We start from the raw sequence: 22,902 nt of genomic DNA on the forward strand, positions 1-22,902 counted from the left end.
TGCAGGATCAAAGGAGCCCATTTGGACGATGTGGGGAGTGCGAGAATGTTGCTAGAAATCAGCTGAAGTCAGATGGCGTTGGGGCTTAGTCTCCATTCACCCCTATCCCAACCCCAAAGGATGGCCTTTTGTTTGCTGGGGGGCCGGCTGGTGCTTCTGCCTCCTCTCCATCCTTGACGTTCTCACGAGGTGCCCATCTGGTTGTTTTCGCTGCGTCTCCAGATGTTCTCTGGACTCCTGCTGTGAATTATCTGCTGACCCAGCAGTAGCCTCTTCCTGAGCACCCGGGGTGCTTTCAATGTAGAACATACAGCCACATTTAAACCGGCGAGAATTTGTCTGCCTGGGAAGCCATATTCAGACTGAGCTGCAGTGTAGACTCTATTCTGGGCTCCGATCCTGCTCAGGGTCACCTGCATAGAAGCGGGTGTGATGTCCCGGGTCCATCCACAGTGGCTCCTGACAGCCACGGGAGGGACACAGATGCAGGCTAGCATGTAATTAGTGCTAGGAACGCAGCCCTCTGATCACTTTCCCTCAAGAACGTGCCTCTCTGGCTGAGAGGCAGATAATGGACAATCACAGAAGATCCTTGATTATGGCTTGATTGAGCTTATGGGAGCTCCAGACGGCTAATGCAATTGTGGCTTCCAAACCATTCAGTGGAGGGCATTTCCATATGGACGGGGAATTAAATAAAGCTGTCCTGAACACTTTACTGGGCTGTGCCTCCAGTGTCTGGCCGGATACAATCTTCCGCTTCAAGTGACCTCGACAGAGACTGTAGGGAGTGGTCATGACCCAGGACGAGAAGGCCAGCTTCCTCCTTAATTACTGTCACATTTTTTCCTTCAGGGCTCTTGACCTGCCTGGCATTAGCTTTTTGCTCCCTTTCCTGGAGCCAGAGGTCCCCTCCCTGCCCCCAGTACCCCCCACAGTCGGCACCACAGCTCCAAGCCTTAGGCTTTTCCAGAAGTCTTGACTTTCAGTAAACAGAGGATCTTTCTGGACACCCCTTCTACAGGGAGGTGACTCATTGGTCTGGTGGAGATGAGCCAGGGAAAAGAATGGGGTAGAGCACAGGTCTCAGGTCAGGGCCTTGGGGTGGTCCTAGATCTGTCCTGACTCATGTTTGGCCAAGTTCTTCTTTCTGAACCTCAGGCTGTCATCTGGGAAATAAGGGAAACGGGCTAAATGACTTCTAAAGTCTAGGGATTAAACCAATTACCCTCATCTACGAAAGCAATAAAGTAAGTGAAATAGGATGCTGAATTTACCTTCCAGCTGTCTTCAAATGTTGACAAAAGCACTGAAGATGGAAACTGTGGCTGCCACATGCTCTGCCTGCAGCTTCCCGAAAGAGAGTTGAACTGGTCCCCAGTCTTTTCCCCATCGTCCGTCTTCAGCCATGTAGATGGAAGAACTGGAGCTCCTTGAAGGAAGGAATTTGGAGGCATAGTGAGCTGCTGGCTTTGTGAGAAGAGCGGTGCCTTCCCTTCCCTGCCCCACGGTGAGGATAAGAAGAGTGTTCCCCCTACCCAAAGCCAAGTGACAGTAATTCCAAGAGAATCACTCAGAGCCTGAGATGCCAGCAAAAGTACAAACAGGCATTTCACTCTCCAGTCAGATAACTGCCAAGCTGCAGAAACTTCCAAGCCTACCCAGTGATGCCCGGGAGTGGAGCACGGTGGGAGAGCTCTTGGAAGACTTGGCATGCATCCCCTGCAATGTACATAAATACAGAAAGTGCTGCCTGGAAGATTCTGAAAGTAAGTGGTCGTTGGAGTCATGTGTGAGGCCAAAGGTAGGTCAAAGGACGGTCAGCCTGCGCATCACTGTGGCAATATGGCAAGGACACACAAATGTCTCATGAGGAAAGTGGATGTTACAGGATAGGTGGGCTTAGCTAGTCTTAGGTGGTGAAGACACTCTACCTTCTAGGCAAGGGGACTCCATCAGTAGAGGTCCTGGGGTGGAAGGAGGATTACAAGAGGTGAGCCAGAGGGCACATTGCTCATGTCAGAAGACTATTCAGGATAGAGATTCCAGAAGGAACCTCCCAATGAGCAAGCCAGTATTTGAAGGTCTGTCACCTCAAGGGCATCAATGCCAACAGCATTGGCCAAGAGAGAAGATAGGACCAGATAAGTTAAAGATAAGACTTCTGCTCTTTCCAGGGATGCCTGGATGGCTCAGTCTGTTAAGCGTCTGCCTTTAGCTCAGGTCGTGATCCCAGAGTCCTGGGATTGAGCCCCACATTGGGTTCCCTGCTTAGTGGGGAGCCTGCTTCTCCCCCTGCTTGTGCTCTCTGTCTCTGAGAGTAAATAAATAAAATCTTTAAAAAAAAAGACTCTAATCCCCACACCTCCTGCTCTGATTCCGGAGTAGCCAAGAGTATCATGAGAAGAGGAAGAGGAAGAAGTGGAAGTATAGACCACACTCCTTCCATGGCCAGCAGACCACACCCACTTCTTCATGGTCAGCAGACAACATCCCTTTCTCAAATCCAGGAGTGAGACTTGAGCATGGTGAGGGGGAGTAGCTTTGAGTCATATTAAGATTGAAGTTTCAATTTGGGTGGTTTTGATTTAGATAGTTCGGGACTTTTTAATATCTGCAAACGAGTCTTAATTACCAAAGAGAAAATGTTCCCATGACTGTAAGGGAGAGGATTGCTCTGAGTTCTGCCTGAGACAGTGTCAGGGGGTAGGGGTGCAAACCAGAAAGAGCATGTTTAAAGGCAGTGGTTGGAGAAAAATAAAGCCTTTTCCTATTTATATGCCATCAATTTCAGACTGTTCAATATGCAGTTTTCATAACCAATTCTCTGATTCAATCTGTTATCATGTTTAGTTTGGTTTAGTGTCAGAAATGAAAAGGTGAAAAGCACCGTATTCACCCCTCAAGCTGGGCAAATACTGTGTTGAAGGTACAAACTGCATTCCCTGGCCCCCGTCAACCTCCCCTGGCTCCCCAGAGGGTAGAGGCCTGTTCTTGCTCCCACAGCCCATCATGTGCTGCCCACCCTCCCAGACCTTCTCTGCTGGATGGTATTTTTGCTTTGGTCTGTCCTCTAGACATGGTGCTTCCCAAGGGCGTAGACTGTATCTCTAATGCTTGGTCTAAAGTAGCTCTCAGCACGTTCAGTTGAGGAATGTTTCTGCCTCTGATCTTACCTCCCTGCCCAGTCCAGAGTTGGGGGGCCTCGGTTTCTCACCTATAAAATAGCAGATCGGACTGGATGATTTTAGGGGCCCTTCTAGGTCCAGAAGCCTTGGACCGACAGCATGGTGTTTTCTATTTATTCCTATCCTGGGAGGCATTCTGACAACCAGCTGTTGAGTGTTCAGTGCTGGATTCCTCTGAGAGGAAAGGTCTGAAATGGGCAGGAAGGACAATTCACCTCTGTGCTGGTCACCTATCACGAAGTCTGTTTGCCTTGTATGGCAGGATGTCCACCGGGTCGCCGCAACAGGACTGGCCGATCGGGAAGGGCTGGGAGGGTGTAGACACTGCCCCTCCTCCTCATCCCTCCTGACCCCCTCTGCAGGTAGAAGGAAGGTTTGTTGTCAGGCGGCTTCTGATCTGAATTTCACCAGGACCACACTCCCTGGGAGAGAGAGGAAAACAAGTTAGATCACAGTCCAAGAGGTTTTGTGGTAAGAGACAGGACTATGGAAGTAGCTGAAAACTGGGCAACAAGGTCAAGGTCTGCCTCACACAACCACGCTGGTGCTGAGTCCCAAGCATTGACTACAGTTTCTGAAGTTCCTGCTGCCTGAGCTCAGGATTAGTCCTCTTCAAGGGAGGCAGAGATGCTGAGGGTGCAAGTGAGGATGACCGGGGCCTTAAAGGTACATGGGAAGCATGAGAGCCCCCAACTTGCATCTCAGGTTTCCTCATTGCTCCGTCTGTTGTTGGTACTTTGATGTTATATGTTGTAAAGGGGTAAGCGTTGTCAGTTGCACCTGTCTTGTCCACCAAAGCACAAAGCTCATGCAAGGGGAGTGCATGGGGGTAGCTGCACGCACTGGATTTGGGATTTTTCCGGGAGGTCAGGGGTACTCTGGGGTGCTCAGCCAGGCTGGGAGAGCCTCATGAAGTTGGGGAAGGACCACAAAGAGGGTTTTGTGGGCCTCGAAGTGGTGTAATTTTTGACAGCCATTTGTCTCTACACACACACACACACACACACACACACACACACACACACACCTGGGTCTTTTCAATAGATACGTGCCGAGCTCCGGAACTGACAGTCATGGCAGCTGATCATTTCAGAGTGCAAGGGTCTGCTGTCCCTCCATCTCCTCACACTCGGTCAGCATCTTTACACCAGCACCATCCCCAAGGGCCTCTGCTCCTTGGGAGAGCGGAGGGGTGCGTGGGAGCTCTCTGCCTGGGAGGATGACTAGGGAGGAGAGAGAAGGGAGAAAGAACAGAGCTGCCATTCCGACCCAGCCATCCCTTTGGGGGCTGTGTGAGTTGCATGAAGTGTGACTTTGCAGAGAAATTCAAACCCCAGCCGGCTGGGACAGCTGGCCCCAGGCCTTCCCACACAGCGATGACTCAGGCAGGCCGGCCCCACTGGAGGCAGCTTTTTCATGGCTTGCTAAAAGAATGCTGTGTTTCCTGGTCTCATTTCTTTAGGGGCTAACCTAAGTCCTCTTAGGAATGCATCAGTGATTCTAATTCAGGTCTCCTCAGGGTGTTTTGGGCATACTCAGTTTATCCTGGTGACAAGAGGTGGCTATTTCAGCAAAAAAAACAAAACCAACAAAACAAAACAAAACACACACACACACACAACAAAAAACCCCAGAAAACAAAAAACTTACCACCATGACTAGGCTGGGCCAGCAAGTTGGAGAAATGTTCCACTTTCCAATGAAAGGAGTCTCTGAAGCATCTTACTTCTTTTAGAGTTTTAATGATAAAATTAAGCCAATTTATGGGAGAAAAATAAGCACTGAAAGTCAGTTCTATTTATGGCTCATTTGGTTGTAAGGAATAACTTTTATCAAGCCATCACACAAACACAGGGAGAAGTTTAGGAGGAAACTGGCAGTGGAATATTTGAACTCAAAAGTAGGGTTCTCACAGGGACACATATGCCGGCCATTAGCCTCCCTGGGGCTGGAGTTGGAGGGAGTTGTAAGGGGAAGGTGTCTCTGGGGGCCTTGGAGGCAGCTGTCCCTGGGCCTGCTCTACCTTATTATTGTGGCCCAGTGTTGTGGGATGAATGTTGTGGGATAAATTGTGCCCCCGCCAATAGATATGTTGTAGTCCTAACCCCTGGGACCTGCAAATGTGCCGCTCTTTGTAACTAGAGTCTTTGCTGATGTAATCAAGGAAAAGGAGTCAAACTGGATTTGGGAGGGCCCTATGTTCAATCACTGGTCTCCTGATAAAAAAAAAAAGTCACAGACACACACAGAACACTTGGTGGGAGGATGGCCATGTGAGGACAGTGGCAGAAATTGGAGGAATGTAGTCGGAAGCCAAAGAATGCCAAGGATTGCCAACAGCCAGCAGCAGCTGGGAGGCATGGAGGGGTGCTTTTCTTCAGCCTTCTAAGGGAGCATGGCTTTGCTGACATCTTGACTTCCAACTTCCAGCCTCCTGACCTGTGAGAGAATAAGTTACTATTGTTTTGTTTTTTAAAGGTTTTATTAATTTATTTGTGAGAGAGAGCACAAGCAGAGGGAGAAGCAGGCTCCCCGATGAGGAGGGAGCCCGATTCAGGGCTAGATCCCGGGATGCCAGGATCATGATCTGAGCCAACGGCAGATGCTTAACTGACTGAGCCACCCAAGCGTCCCAAGTTCCCATTGTTTTAAGCCACCTAGTTTGTGGTACTTTGTTACAGTTGCCCTAGGAAAGGAATAAACCTAGCTACTTGCCATGCCCCAGCTAACAACTGGCCCTCCTCCTTCCCTGTTCAAGTTCCTGATGCAAAAGGAATCTGGCCTCAGCCATCTTTTGTGGCTGTCCCCAGGCCAGTCAACTGTAACTGGATGTGCTGGGGTCACGTGGAACAGAACAGGACTCCACAAGCTCGAAAGACCGGAGAGGTCAAGCCTCCTAAGCATGTCCTGCATACCCAGGTACCTGGGGCAGAGCCCTTCCAACCTTGGGCAGGACCTAGAGGCCTTTCTCATCCTCCCTCTCCACCTTTCTACGCACCATCAACTTCCTACGTGTCATTGCTAATGCCTCTGCAGAAAAGTAGATAATTTTTTTAATGGAGTTCCTGTGAAAAATACAGGGACTTGGGTCCTAAATTCAGATGCCTAAGTCTTGAGTTTAAAGCTAGATTTTGGCACCTACCCAACTATATGACCATGGCACCAGGCAGACCTTTCCACTTTGCTGACCTTCGATGTCCCTCCAATGAAATGGAGTCAGTGTCCCTGGTCTGCTTAGAGTTCGATCAAATCAGAAAATAGATGTGAACATCCTTTGATCTTGCTGAAACCCCAACCCCACAGGGAACCCTGCAGGCGGGGAGCAGCCTCCCAGTGCAGAGTAGGCCTCCATGCAGAAGCTGGGATGTGCAGATGCAGGGACAGGCTCAGGGATGGGGGGCCTGCTGGCCGCCTGCTTCTCCTTTGTCTTTTTCGATAATGCTAATTTGGTTACTCTTAGTAACAGCTATTCTCCATTACTATTACTCATTCCCGGCTCTGAATCATTCTGATGGATACAACTTGACATCAACCAATTTGCCTAATTCATCACCTTTGCATTTCTTTAATAGTAAAGACAAAGTAGGAAGGTTTTCCAACTGGCTTTGCAATTCTTTTCTCCTCTCCTCCAGCACCAGTGGGGGATGCAGGAAAAGCTTCTTCAGAGGGGCTGCTGGGTGGAGAAATCAACTGGCCATTCACTGTGTGGGCTCAGTCGAGCTCAGGGTGACCATAGCTTTGCCTTGTCCTTGACTCTGCAGCCCCGAGGGCTCGTTGTTGGGCAGCCATTTGGGGTTGCTGTCTGTGATTAAGCCCAGCCCAGCCAGGACTGACAGTTCCGTCTGGTTCCCATGAACTAGTGCGAGCTCATCCTTGGCCTAAAGGTTGGAACAGTTCTCCTTCCTCCGTTCAGTCCTGATTCTCTCGTCCCCCAATTCTGGAAGGTGCTCAGTAGACTCATCCTTTCAAGTCCAGCCCCCGCACCTGCCCCATGGTGGAAGAAATCTCCCACCCTGGGCTCTCAAATCCCTTTTCCCTCCCGTCATTAAGACCCTTGGTCCTTTCTTTCACATTACAAAAGAGAAATGCTCACTCTAACAAGCCAAACAAGACCGAAACACATACGGGAAAAAGTTAATATTTTCCCTGTTCTCTTCTCCTGTTTCTCCCTCACCCTTGTATCCCCTTGGGTAACCGATGCTTTGTTTTGTCTGCATCTTCCAATGCCTTCCGGATGTGTCCACACCAACATATTCATTCATATACTCACATACGGAAAGGGTTTTTCTTCTAACTTTTAAAGGTGATCATATATATGATCACCTTTTAAAAAAAACAATATATTATGGACATTCCTTCAGGCCAATTCATGTGTATTTAGTTCATCCTATGGCTTCATAATGTTCCATATATTTTTCATCCCTTGTTGTTTTCTGTTCTTCAATCTTTGTATGTATTTTTGTTTACATGGGTGCTTATGTTTCTGTGGGAAAGGGTCGCAAACATGTGGCTTCTGGGTCAAAAGGTATGTCATGTGTAATTCTTGTGGTTTCTACCTGATAGGAGGTGGTGATTTGGCTCAACAGTGGAGTAAGGGGATGTCTGTGCCCTCATCCTCCCACCAGGTTTTAGATGTTAAATGTAAGGATTTTACATCTCTGCCTATCTGCCATGTGACAAATAGCATTTTATCGTTTTAACTTGCATTTTCTAAATACTGACAAATTTGAACATCTTTTTCTATTTATTGGCCATTTGCATATCTTTTCCTGTGAATTCCTTGTTCAAATCCTTTGCTCATTTTTTATTGTATCTTTTAACATTTAAGGCCTGATATTATAGTTATTTTTGTACTTGTCCAACATTCCCCCATTCTAATAGCTAACATTTGTGTAGCATATAAAACACTTCCCACGTACGTTAGCTCATTATGTCCTCACTGCAATTCTGCGAGGACTGTATTATTACTCTTAGTTTCAGGAAAGTAGAGCTCAAAGCTCCGTTGAAGACCCGCACTATGGTGGCAAGGCTGAGACTCCAGCCACCATCCCACAGTGCTGTGCAAGGGATTGCCGTGACTTTTCCTCCACGTGATGCCTCCGTGGGCCTTATATCAGGGGATACTCACAGAATGAGTAGATAGATATGGAGTGGATGGAGGAGGAAGGGACTGGTGGATAGCTGGACAGATGGAGGCTTGGATCTACTACCTGATTGAAAACTCCCCCGGTAGATGTCTCCCGGATTTCTGCTGAAAAATGCCCTTCTCATTTTGCCTTATCACGGCCAGTGGTCTTGCTGGTCTATGATTCTTGACTTCTCCTCATGTAGTGAGGAATCTCTGGCCATGCATGGAAAACAGCCCCTGGCCTCAGGGAGACAGCATGTAGAGAGTGCCACAGAATGGGAAGACATAAGCAGCAGTTCTCCACTGGAGGTGATATTGACACCCTGGGGACACCTGGCAACGTCACGAGACATTTTGGTGTCATAGCTGGGGCAGGAGATGCTACTGGCATCTGGTGGGTTGAAGCTGGGGATGCTGCTAAACATCTTACAATGCACAGGACAGTGCCCACAACAAAGAATTATAAGACCCCAAAGGCCAAGAGTGCCACTCTCAAAGAACTCTGGCGTAGCCACAGCAAGCCCATCCATAGTGGTGTGATGAAAAGGAAGGAGATAATACTTGCAAAGTCGTGGGGCTTGGCTTTGAGCATGCCGGTGCCTGGATACTAGCTGTGTGCCCTTGGGCAAGTCATTTAGCTTCTCAAAACCTTCGTTTCTCCAACGTAAAATGGGGATGGTCTTACCTCCCTCCAGAAGCTAGTGGGAAGATGAGGCAGAATGATGGGGATGAAAAGGTGCCAGGTAATGTGGGAGGTGGCCATTGTCATCGGAAGCATTTAGGGGAAGGTCTCTTACTTATCTGGGTGTGAGTTCCAGGGAGCTCGGTTTGGACTCTCTTAGTTTCTGGGCCAACGGTACGTAGGGTCTTTGGATGTGAAAATGCAGGTGTTTGTGGTTTGGAATCCAAAAGACTAGCTGAATGCTAATCTCCCAGTGTCCTTGTTTGCTCCTCCGAAAACTTTGCGGGTGGACAGCTAATCAATGGGGGGAAATGATGACTCCTGCATTGTGCACATGCCGACTGGCCGCCTCTAGCTGAGACCCAGGCCTTGGGAACATGCTTTTACTCTTGAAGGAAGGCTGGGCGGGGAACCACGGTAGAATTCCTAATCCTGGGTCTGGTTGGCTGGGGAGCAAGGTCTGATCCATTCCGGACATCAAACAAGGCAGAGAATGGAGAAGGGAGAAAGGAGGCACAGTGCCAAAATTAGGGCCTGGAAAGTCAGGAGAAACGAAAAGGGAAAGTGGGAGGAGGTCTTGAGGCACTTTGGAGTCTGGGAGGCGATGCTTAGAGAAGCATTCTACACTCCTGGTCTGGAGGTGGGCAAATGATTTTTTTTAATCAGCCCTACCACATGGTCCCAACTGCAACCTCACCCTCCACTCTGACCACATTTCCTGACCCAGACTTGAATTTCTACTCAGTCCCAAGGCAGGCCCTCTCCTCCCTGTTCTCTTTTCCCCACAACTGGGCCTCCAACCCTTCCATCAACCTCTTTGCCCTGACTAGAATCCCATCCACCATCTTGGTGTGGTCCACCATGTTGACTTTGGTAGGGAAAGAGTAAGGGGGAGAGCCCCAGAGAGGGACTGGCCTCTTTTGAACCTAGGAATCAGATTCCTCAGCCTGCTGCCAGGCTATTCTGCCCCAAGGACCAAAAAGGTAGTCCTTTCCTTAATGTTCCTGGGCTAGAACCAGCCTATGTATAAATACACATGTTCTGTTTCGAGTCATAAATAGTGGTTCATAAGCATCTTTTACAGTTTATGGAATTCACAGCATGGATGCGAAGCACACTCTGCCCGGGTTTCAGACCCTAAGCCAGGCTCTGCATCTTCCCAGCAAGAGTGTCCTGAATCCATTGGCCTTCTTTTCTTTCTGGAACTCTTGGGCTAGGGTTGTCCTCATCTCAGTAAGAAGCTTCTGTGAGGGTGGAGAGGAACAGATAAAGGCAAGGATGTCAGGATAGCTTGTAAGGTGATTCAGACCCTAGTTCTGGGAAGGAGGAACCCAGGGAAATTCCGTTATCAGTGTTTCTCGCTCAGCATAGGAGCAGACGGGGTGGAGAGGACACAGACCGCCTGTCTCCCCATGTGGGGACCAGCCCCCTGGGGGAGCGGAGGCTGCCTCCAGCCTGGCTGGGTGGGGCGGGGACTGCGGAGGCTGGTGTGGCAGCTGTGGGCTGCACCGAGGCCTGTCAGGGAGGAATGATTAATGAACAGCCGCACCAGCTGAGGCTAACCTTTGGAGAGCCGAGCAGGACATCTGCAGAACTGTCAGCACTCTGACAAGGACAGAGCTGAACAACCAATTATGCCGCCATCACTAAGGTGGGCTGTCACTTTAATCCCAGCCATTCACTTAGGCAAGGACAGGGAAATTTCTCCTCTGCAGAGGCGTGTGCCTTGACCACCTTAACCATTTCAGGACAGGGCAGAGACCCTCGCCAGGAGCCGCCCGAGCTAAGCCTCCTGACAAGTCTTCCCACTCCTGGGCTTTCCTGGTTTCCTGTCCCTCCCTCATCCTGGCCATTGGAGCAGAACTCCAAAACCACACGTATGTCTCCCATTTCATTCTGCTGCCCCCATGGTTGGAGGATAAAATCTGAATTCATTAACCTCCCATCAAAGCTTTCCATCCCATTGGTTCACTCAATCATTTATCCAATCAACAATTACCTATTGAGGACTTGGTATGTAGTAGGCTGTCTGCTATCTGGTGAGCACAGTAATTAACTATGAGAGCGTTCTTACCTTTAGAAGCTGGTGATCTCAGAGTAGAGGCAGATAAGCAAGTCCCTAAGTAGAGTATAAGTTGTCTCACAGAGGTAGTAATGGAAAGCTGTGGGAAGTCAGGGAAGGACGGCTGCAGCCAGATCCAAGGGACAGGCGCAGGGATGATCTTGGGCTTTGTCTAATGCCCTGAGCACACATTAGTCAGACAGAGAGGTGGGGAAAGGGAAAAGCAAGTACAAAGACACGAAGATGAAAAATTCGTGAATTCCAGCAATTCCATGTGTCTGCAATGCCAGGTCTGGGAGAAGTGGCCAGTAAGTCTGGAAAAGTGGCAACCAAGTGGTGAAGGGCTTTGAATGCCAGGATAACATGATTTGATTTTGTCCTGCTTCTTGGAGGGAAGTAGATGTGAGACATGCCCTCCTACTTAGGTTTTCGCTGCCCTCTGAATCTTACTACATATCCTGGATTCCAGGCACGGTAGACTTTTTGTTATTCTCTGACCTCGCTGTACTTTCACACCTCCATGTTTTTGCTCATGTTTTTTTCAATCTGAAATGTTCTCCTCCCATTCTTTGCTGTAAAGCTAGGAATTGTGTATTAGCTGCTAAAAAGAGAGGCCCCAAATAAGAATGGCTATAGCAAGATGGAAGTTTTGTTTTGCTTTTCATGTAACATGAAGGTTACTGATAAGTGATTCAGGGCCAGCCGTGGCATAATAGCATCATCAGGGACCTAGTCTCCTTCCATTCTTCTGTTCTATCATCCTCAGTGTGGCTTCCATCCTCAAAATCACCTCAGGGTCACAAGATGGATGCTTATCTAGAAGCCTTGCCTTAAACTTCCGTTTTTATTTCATTGGTCACCCCATCTGCAAAAGAAAGTGGGAAATGTGGTGGTGCATTTTTTTTTGTTTTTTGTTTTTTGTTTTTTTATTTTTTTCAGTATTCATTCTATCCCTCCAACAAAATCAGGGTTCTGTTAAGGAGGAAGCAGAGAATGAGTAGGCGACTAACAATCTCTGCCATAAATGCTAAGCAAAAAGCACCCGTATGTGCGCCAAAAAAGAGACAGATATGAATGAACTTAAGGGTTCAAAGATGGAGAAGTCATGCTCTAAAAGGTAAAAGGTCTAGGAGAGAACAATGAAACCAGAATAATGAGGATAAATCTAAACAACCGTGAAAGCCTAGATATCCCCCAAATTTCTAACATTTATCTTGAAAAAAAAAAGTCTTATATGATGTAAAAGGAGAATAGTAGGATATGGTAATCCATCACTAAAACCCGAGTTAAAAAAAAAAAAAAAGATGCAGCATGGAGTTGAAAGAAGAGAGTAAAAGTATGCTTAACTGTTTATCTTCAATAAAAAGATCTCAGAGGATTCCAATCCACACTTGATTCTGATAATTAAAAGAATGTAAATTAGGAATTATTTTGGAAAAATGTCAAGGTTATAAATAATGGGGTTGACACCAACATTCATCTTCTAATACATTAGAGAAATAAATGCAAAGAAAATAGAATTCATCTACCAATAGACAGGTAAAAAAGGAAACAAGACAGTTACTACAAGATGACAAGAGGAAACAAAATGGCTAGTTATAACAATGTGTAGAAATGTATCAAATTCCCCTATTAAATACAAAGACTTTCAGATTTTATACAAATAAAATTCATTTATACTCTGGGCACCTGGGTAGCTCAGTCAGTTAAGCGCCCAACTCTTCATTTTGGCTCAGGTCATGATCCCAGGATGGTGAGACTGAGCCCTGTGTTGGGCTTAAGATTCTCTCTCTGCCCCTCCTTGCTGCTGTCTCTCTTTCAAAAAAAAAAAAAAAAAATCAACTATACTCTATTTGTAAGACAATCAACTAAAAGTCAGGAAAAATAATTCTTTAAAAAAAAGGGGTGGGCAAATGCTTCAGGGAAACAGAAATCAAGGACCACAGCATTACCTGGGCAAAGTTTAATTCAAAGCAATAAAGAAACAAGAAAAAGAGTCTTGTTTCATGGAGAGGGAATCCCAACTTTAGCCTGAGTAGGACTCAGAAATCTCTGAGTATTTCTTTAGAGATGTGAACTGAGGCTAGGGGTCTCCCAGGAGAGAACCCAAGCTGTGTCCATTGCAGCAGTTGAGATAGAGCTAGGCATATCTTAGGAGATGATAGGCCTTTCTGTGCCAAAAGTCTTTTTGCCTGAGATTCTAGGGGGCTCATCACTACGGATAAAGAAACCAAGTACAATGAGTGTAACCTGGGAAGGAAATCATACTTACCAGAAGGTGAAGCATTTTTAGGACAGTGTGGTATCTATTATTGGGATTTGCCTTTTGGTCCATTCTCTGTTATTTTTCTAATCTAAGTCTTGTGCAAAGCATGGAAACTACAATTAAAGACTTAAATGGTTACTTTCCTAAAACCATAGTTTAAAAAAAAAAAAAAGAGCCAGCAGTGTGTCCTTGAGATCCTCATAACAGAGTATAATATAAAAGGTGGAGAGGGCTATCCATTCACTTCAACACTGCATTGAATACCCTGCAATATGATTGGTGTTTCCAAAGTATTAGTCTGATAGTAGTATGGAAGGAGTAAGTCTGGAGAGAGAATAGGTATTTAAAAGGCTGTTACAGTAATCTAAAAGAGAAGTGCTATTTGGAATCAATAGGACTCCAGCGTATTGTCATTGCTGCACAGCATAAAACAGGGGTGCTTAACAAATAAATTCATGGTTGTATCCCATACATGCCTGGAAGAGGGGCAGTGGAACTTCCACTTGTAGCCATAATGGAGTAACTGGGATCACCTCCTACCTTCCCTCCCACTGTAAAGGGATCTAGACAAAAGCTATGAAATAACACTTTCCAAGCGTTGGACAACGGTACTGCTGTGCTGTGATTCTTTGGAGAAGGTAAGCTCTACAGTTATTCCAGACTTTTGTCTGGATGTGTCTTGTAGGTCATGGTTCCATGAAAAGCTAGAAGCTAGAAAAAGAAAAACAAATTGAACCTAAGATAAGCAGAAGTAGGGAAACTAAAGAATGGAGCTCAGTAAAATAGAAAAAAAATAGTAGAGAAATCAGTGAAACCAAAAGCTGGTTATTTCAAAAGGTCAACAAAATTGACAAAGTTTTAGCTAGACTAATCAAGAATAAAAGAGGAAGGACACAATTGATCAATATCGTGAAAGAAAGAGGACATCCCTACAGATCCTACAGACATTAAGGGAGAAGATGATATTGCAACAACATTATGCCAATACGTTCAACAACTTAGATGAAATGGACACATTCCTTGAAAGACACAAATTGAAAACTGACTGAGGAATAAAGAGAAAATCTGCATTGTCTCATATATTTAAGAAATAGAACTCATAATTTCAAAATCCTCCCACAAAGAAAACTTCAGGCCTGGATGGCTTCAATGACGGATTTTTACCAAACACAATCCTCCACGAACTAAAAAAATAGTAGAGGCAGGGTAGCACCTCCCAACTCATGTTATAAGGCCGACATTACCTTGATACCAAAAACAGGTAGTGGTGTTATAAGAAAAGTGGATCCTAGACCAATATCATTGATGAGCCTAGAAGAAGGGCAGAGGCACCAGGTGGACATAGCATTCCTCAATAGAAATCTGATGGGAAATTATGGCCCTAGAGGATATGGAGCTCTCAAGTAGGTGCTGGGTGGTGCAGAGAGGATAGTCTGTGGGAGGGAATTTGTTAATAAGCAAATGTGAATGCCCATCCCCCAAGGACTCCTAAATATAACAGAGAGGAACCACAGAAATCTGTAGATCCTACATGTGCTTGGAAGCAAGAGCTAGTGAAATTATGGTGTCATTTGTTTCCATGTGCTAGTAAGAGCTGGAAAATTTGCATTTTATTGACAGAATGTACACTTTACCATGAAAGTGTAATTTCAAGATAAAGGCACAAGATAACCTTGCATCCAAAAATAGAGAGCAAGAAGCTATTAGAAATATAAGAATAAATAATCAGAAATGCAAACTGACAGGTTTTACTATTCCTCCTTCTCTTTATTTTTTTAAAAACTTGGTGAATCGGGCGCCTGGGTGGCTCAGTTGGTTAAGCGACTGCCTTTGGCTCAGGTCATGATCCTGGAGTCCCAGGATCGAGTCCCGCATCGGGCTTCCTGCTCGGCAGGGAGCCTGCTTCTCCCTCTGACCCTCCCCCCTCTCATGTGCTCTCTGTCTCTCTCATTCTCTCTCTCAAATAAATAAAAAAAATCTTAAAAAAATAAAAAAATAAATAAAAACTTGGTGAATCTTTTCCATCTATATATTCACTTTGATTTTGGCTCAGAAAGCTTTGGCTTTTATTTTTCCTTTCATTTTTAAAAATTATGTCTTTGATTATTACTTCTGTTATAGATATTCTATATACATCTTTGGCAATACCTTTGATTTTTCATTTAATTTCCTTTTTCCTTTTTGTCCTCCATATGACCTTTTTCCTCCATTGCTTTATCCTTGCTTTTTTATTTAGGAGTTTTATAGCTCTACTCCCAAGTCCCCCACATTAGTGACTCTTTTAAATACTATTTTATTACTGTTACTGCTGTTATTATGCTTGTTATATTACCAGTACTATTCTATAAGCTTTTGTAATCTGCCCTTCACTTGAGCCAGAGACATGGGTGCAATCTTTGATTCTAGCCTTCTCTCTTTCCCTCCTATTTTCAATGCCTCATCAAGTCCTGTAGTTTTACCTTCAAAAGGTGTCTTGGAACCACCATGCCTCTATTCTCCCAGCTACTCCTTTTGTTTGGTTCCTCATCATTTCTCTTCAGGGTTATAACAAAAGCCTTCAAGCTGATCGCCTGGATGCCAGCATTTTAGGACAATAGCCTGATTCCTTAGCTAACCTAAGATACTCCTTATAATTTCACCCTTGTCTCCCTCACAAGCTGCATCTCTCCTATTCCTTCTCTTAGATGCCCCAGTAATTAGCATTCCTGACTGGCCAGGCTTCCTCTCCTTGTGATTTTGCATGTGCTACCTGGACGTTGCTTGCCTCTACCCCTTGGCAAGCTCTAATTCATTCCTCAAGATTCAGCTCGGACATCACAGACTCTGGGAAGACCTCTCACATCTGCCTCCCCTCCCTTGTCTGTGTCAGGTGGGGTCCCCCAGACCCCACATTTTCCTCTATCACAGCACACATCACATGCTACTGCAGTCCTCTCTTTATTTGTCTGTCTCTTCCAACCCCAGATGGTAAGCTCCTTGGGAACAGGAATTATCTTATTCATCTTTATTTCTCTAGCACCTCGTGCAAGGCTAGTATGAGGAGTTTTTACTGAATGAAAAACTTAAGAGTGATGACTCTAACTGCAAGTCCTAGATAAACAGCACTCATGCTCACCCTTTGCTTAATGCTGCTTTAATCCAGCTCCTAGACTCTGTGATACACACAACAGAAAGTCAGCCCCTAAACCAGCTGTGTCTCCAGATTCTTGTGCAGGGTTCAGCACACCATAGGCACTCAACAAATATTTCGCGAGCTGGAGTGGGCTGCAATATATTATTCTGTCCCAAGTCGGGTCTGTGCATTGAAAAGGGGGCTGGAAGTCAATGATGAAAGGCTATTTAACTGCATCCACACCAGTCTCCACAGGGATTGTATGGATTTTGTTTTATGTGGGGAAGTGAGAGGACTACTGAATAGAAGAAACCCCGGGCTGCTCACTGGAAGGGATGTAATGACAAAAGACCTGGTGACTTGCAAGAAGGCATCTACTGGAGGGTATTTCTGAAGTTGGCCAAATTCAGTGTGATGTGCAGCAACATAGCAATCTCCTGCTCATTTGTGGGGGTCACCCAGCAGGTGGAAATCAGAATTAGAATGAAATCATGTTTCCGGGACAAATAAATAACAGAGCATCAGGCTCCCTCCACCCTGCTCCCCTAACACCTGGATGCAGTGAGGGGTCCGAAAGGCAGGATGATGGCTGGATATTGCCAGCCAATGGTGCCCACCACCAGGAGGGTAATTCTGGGCGATCCCAGAGGAGACTCAAAAGTAGATGCAGTAGGATGATAGTGCTGCCCTGTGCAGCTGCTGTGTCCAGCTGGACCAGGGCATTGGCCTCTGCTGGGCCATCCCCAAGGGCCATTTTAAGAAGGAATGATAAGATCTAATCAATTATTGTGTAGGAAAGGGAGAGAGAAATCCCGATTTTCCCAAGCCCTCCCTGCTAAAATCTCCTATTGTGGAATAAAGCATTCATTTTCCCTTACCTTTCAGTTCAATTTTAATTTGACGATTTTTTTACTAAGCACCTCCTAACTGCTGGTTCCTGCTATAGGGGCCAGGGATCCAAAGAGGGATGAAACACAGTGCCTGTGGTCATGGGGTTCCCAGTGTGCTCGGATGACTGGGGGACAGAAACAGAGGGGCTGGGCTGGCCCAGGTTCGGACACTAGAAGACGGTTGCACAAAAGACAGAGCCCAGCACCCCGATGGGCAGAGAGCTCCTTTCAGCAGCACAGGGTGGGGTGAATCCCAAGGAGGCTGGAACCCCAGTGGAAGGGTTATCTAAGCCAATGGATAGAAGTGGGACATACCGCAGCACTGAGAACAAGAACCAGGTAAGCCAGCAATGGTATAAGTAGGGCTGTTTATGGGCGTGGTGGGGAGAAAGCAAAGACCTAAAAATAACCCCAAACTGGCCAGATCAGAAAGTACTGAGAGCAACCTATCATATGATTCCATTTATTTGACATTCTGGAAAAGAAAAAACCATAGGGACAAAGAACAAATCAGTGCTCAGGAGGGCCTAAGGGAAGGAAGGGGGTTGTGACTCCAAAGTGGCAGCATGAAGAAGCTTGTTTGTCTGGTAGAACCCTATCTTGATTATGTTGGCGATTACATAACCCTAAGCATTTGTCAAGGCTCTTAGTACTGTATACCCAAAAAAAAAAAAAAAAAAAGTGAATTGTACTGAATGTAAATTCAAAAATAAAAATACATATAATGGAAAAAAAAAAAAAAAAGAAAAGAAAGTACTGAGAGCATCCAAGGGACCAGGAGAAAAGTCCTGCTGACTTTGGTCCTCTGGAACCTCCTGCAGTGTTTCTATCCCAGGTATTAAATGCCCATCACATGGCTTCTGTCCCAGCCTAGTGGGGAGACGGACACGAACCATTCAGGCTTGAAGTGTGGCGTGAGCCACAAGCCCTGGGTGTTGCCAGGGGCAGAGGAGGAAGCATCAGGACAGGCTTCATGGAAGCAACGACTGGGACTGAAAGCTCCTGGAAGGGTCAGGGCAACCCCGATCTTGGCACATGCCCCCAAGAAACCGCCCCCAGCAGTGCCGGATGTCTGGGTGACTGGCAGTTCTGCTTCATCCCTTTCCTGAAATTCCATCTGCTGCAACTGTTCGGGCCTGGAACATTGAGATTCTGCGCAGCAGCGGGCCTATTGGAATGCACAGGAGGCCGCTGCCTGCCATCTCCTTGTCTTTCCCTGGGCTGTGTTCCCACGGAAGGCGTGAACCTTCTTTTCTGTGTCTCCTGGGTGGAACATTTGAATTCCCCTGGGAAACCCCACTAATTCAAAACCCAGTGACTCAGAATTTGTGATCATGTGAATAGGACTCGGATTAACTTGCTCCCTGAACTTGATGTGAGAGGAAGACTTTTCTAATCACATAAATAGGGCAAGGTTTCATGGGGAATGATGGATTTAAAAGTTATTTTTCAAGGGCTTTAGGAGAAATCAGAGTCACAGAAGAAATCTCAAGCCATTCAGCTCAATCACAGGTAGGTTTGGTATCCAGCTTCTACTGGCATGATTACATACATCCTGTGACCGGGAACTCACCCCTTCTGGAGACAGTGGATTCCATCTTAAGGCAGGTTGATTGGAAAGGTCTTTCTTATACCCAAATCTGTAGAGCCCCTAATCACTGGTCCTATTTCTGGCCTCTGGAGCTGCACAGAATGGGTTTGTGCCACAAGGCTGCTCATCAGAGACCTGAAGACAGAGCTCAAAACCTCTCCAGGTTTTGTCTTTACTGGTCATACGCACAGGAACCGGCCTTGAGGTCTCAAGCCTCAGGGAGAGACTGGGGACTTTCTGGGCGAGATGGCTTAGCGGCAGCCTTCCCAGGGATGGGAGTGAGCAGCAGCTGGGAAAGCCCAGGCCAGGAAGCCTCAGGCCAGTAAAGGACTGGGAGGTGGGAGGGGTTCTAGGTCCTGAACCACTCTAGGGCTAGCTGTGCCCTGAAACCAGGCTCATGGGGGAGGGGAACAGCTGAAACAGGGAGCATGGGGCTCGGGACAGAGTGCTCCAGCAGAGCACTGAGCACAGGCAGCACCGTGGGTCAGATGTGCCACGAGGCTCTCTTTCTCTCTCACTCTCCTCTTCCCCATCCTCGCCCTCTCCTTTCTCCTTGTTCTTTTCTACCTCCTCCTAAATCTCACAAGTTTTGGCCGGCTCAGAATCTCTCGTCTCTTTTGGCCTGGTGCATTCTCCTCGCTTCCTATTCCTCCCATCTGGCTCCCTTTCTTTCTGTCCTTGTGGTTCTCTCCCCTCTCCTGTCCTCTCTGCCTCATCACTGTTTCTGGAAGCCTCGCCCTCCATATTCAAAAAGAATATATCATATACACAAGCCACGCTCAACTGAAGCTACTTGTGAGCTGGACTTCTTTGTCTGTTATCTTGAGTGCTTTTTGTGGGGCAGTGACCCTCCCTTGAAATACAATGCTATTCCCTGCTTCTGAGTGATGGTCTCTGCATCCATTTCGGGATAGCTGAGAACAGGTAATTTCTGCAGCAGGCAAACAGGATACACAGATGAAAATCCAGATTCACAAATACAAAATGATTTGCTTCAGGAATTATTTAAATAGCCAGTGCATTTACAATGTGATTCAATTTACAAAGATTAGCTTCACATGCAACCTCTCTGTAACATCCCTCTTATGTATGGTGAGTTCATATCTGAGTCTTTAAAAAAAATCAGCAAAATGTTTGAAAGCCTGAGTCCTTGTTCCTTTGGGCAACCGGAGGAAGTAAATCTTTTTTCAAAGGCAGCTTGACATAGTGGGAAAAACACAGATTTTAAATCCTGGGTCCTTAATCCTCTTGGTCTAGAAAGGCTTAGTCTCTCTGAGTCTCTATCTTCTCATCTGTAAAGTGGGGAGAATAAAATGACCTGGCAGGTCCGTTGTGAGTTAAAAATGAGTTGACATTTCAAACTCGTGACCTTCAAAGCAGGTAGGATTACTTGAGATTTGAGAAACATGCGTATCTGGAGTCTTTCTTAACATTTTCTGATCATACGTAGCAAAACCGTAAAGATTTGGAGACTGGATTTAAGAAGGCCATGGTTCTTTGCAGTAAATCCTACCAGAAGAACCGTCATCAATTCCCGGAATTAGCTTAAAGAAAAACTTGTTGAACTGACATGTAAAGAAACCATGATAGCACCCTGTTATTGTTAGTGTGGGTCAATAGGTATATTTTGAATGATCTGTTTGGAAAACTGTGTTCCTTAGACGCAATAGGTAGGTATGAACTTATAATTTTATGGCTTAAAATTCTAGGCTCTGTATCAAAAGGACGTGGTACTTAATGTCTTGGCAGAGGATGCAGATTTCAACAATGAATAAAAAAGACAAAGTCTTAAATTAATTCATGCCAACGAAGAGGAAGATAGAAGAGGTGAAGAAGTGATTAACCAGGCAGAACTTCGTAGGATTAGAGGGCACTCCCTGTGGAGAATGGGGCTTTGGTCCAGATGCCATGGGGCTACAAGGTGCTTTATCAGTTTCTTTGTGAACTAAGAGAGGGAGAGGCCAGAAACTGGGTGGCAAGAAACCACCAGGGCCTTCAGAGGACTCCCCCAGACGGAATATCCAGTCAGCAGTGGGGGAAGATCATATGAGCTTTTGACACAAAATTGACTTCGAATCCAGAGTCCATGGAGGTAGTGAAGTACTTAGGAGCAAAGTATTTTACTCGGTTCCAGGACTAAATCTGAGCCAGACTGGTTTAAATAGTCATAGATACTAGTTAATGATTACAATAGAATGAAAAGAGCGTAACAGAAGCTGTTCACTAGTTTCCTTCAGTTCGAACCTAAATGTGCTAAAAAAAAAAAAAGTGTTAAAAAGGCATGTTTCAAGCTGTTTTCTCCACTGTCTCAAGTGTACAATCCCTTTCAGTCCCTGCTGACTGAATCCCGGCCCCACCTGTCCTCCAGAACTACCTGCTGGTCACCAGGGTATGCCATATTGCTAAATCCAGTTCTCGAGTCTTACGTGACTTGTCAGCGATATTCAGCACAATTGACCACCACCTCCTTTTCTTTTTCCTTTTTGCATATTTTTACCTTTTTAGTTTGGAAATTTTCAAACCCACAGAAAATTTCGAAGAATACTCTGATGAACACCCATATGTCCTTCATCTGGACCCACCATTGGTGATGTCCACTTCAATCACTCGGTTAAGTTGGAACCCTGCAGGCTCCCCCACTGTAAAGGGATTTCTTTCCTTTTCTATTTAGCAGGTGGTCTGTGGTGAGGTACTCTGATATGGATCCCCCAATGAAAGATTTTTACATCCATTAATGATTTTTACCTGAACCAATTATTGCAAAATGTTGAATTTCTTCCTCTTTCATCCCCTGTATACTTTGTAGTTGGCATTCCACTGCAAGGAAAATTTTCCCTTCTTCCCACCCCCTCCCCCACTTTATTTATTTTTGGTTTCTTGTTTTGTATCTGTGAATTTATTGATTTTTTTCATTCAATGAGTTGTAATCCATTACAGTTATTAATCATTTTAATATTTAAATTATCCTAAAATTGGCCAGTGGGAGCTCTCTTAGGTTGGCTCCTGTGTCTCTTTTACCTTACTGAGAGACTGAATAGACAAACAAACAATGGCCAGACTATGCATAAAAATAGAACTCTGAACCATGATCTGCAGCAACTAGCTCAGAAAGCTAATCCGTTATCTCTAGCTCTATAAGTCAGATCCTTAAAAAGTCAGACTACTATCTCTAGCAACCACCAGGAAACCATTTTCCTCTGTAACAATCAGCCCCAAATGGCCAGGACTTGACTAATAACTGCCAGTTTCCCTAATTTTTGTCCCTGCTGCCAATTTAGTACCTACCAGAAAACAAAATGTGCCCTCTAACCAATTACACAGGATGCCCTGTTTCTATTTAGCCCACCTACAGCTTTTCCCATGCCAACGGCCTCCAATTAGGGCATACCTGAAGGCTTCCCTTTCCCCCACTATGAAGTTTTTTCCACTCTTGTTTCTGCCTTTGAATCTCTACCAAAATACAAGCGGGGTGGCCAACTCCCATGCTATTGTAAGCTCTGCATAACTAGATTTTGCTTGTTCTCATTTGGATGGTCTGGGTTTATTTCCATAGTGCCTCCATCATTGTGTTAGTGGGGCACCTCTTTGCTCTTTGGCACAAGAAGTTCCAGGTTCACCTTGGACTCTCCCTGCCCCAGCCCTACCATCAACCAGGAGACTGATATTTAGAAACCAAGATCTGGGCACTCCTTGTGCCCATTTTCCCTGGGATCACTGTCTCCTTTTGGGAACACTCTCTTTTCTAGAGACCGTAATATTATACTCCCCTGTTTTCCTCCTCCTTCACATGACATGACTTCACAGAATCCTTTGCTCTCTTTCGTCCCTTAATCAGACTCTACGTGTGAAATCACTCCAAGTGCCAATCCTAAGTCCCCTTCTCTTCTCCAGCATAAGATGATAAATTCAATTTTATATATATATATATATTTACTGAACACCTTTGGTACAGTGAAAAGAACTCAGACTAGGTGATTGAAGTT

General features: G+C 45.7%; 1 pseudogene; it reads left to right on the forward strand.

Moving 5' to 3' along the window:
- Positions 1–9,025: 9,025 nt before the first annotated feature.
- The window catches only part of LOC118019614, a 91,509-nt pseudogene continuing 77,632 nt past the window's right edge, over positions 9,026–22,902 (forward strand).

The sequence above is a fragment of the Mirounga leonina genome, unplaced genomic scaffold (assembly GCF_011800145.1).
Source record: "Mirounga leonina isolate KUSES-001 unplaced genomic scaffold, KU_Mleo_1.0 Mir_173, whole genome shotgun sequence".
In the NCBI taxonomy this organism is placed as follows: Eukaryota; Metazoa; Chordata; class Mammalia; order Carnivora; family Phocidae; genus Mirounga; species Mirounga leonina.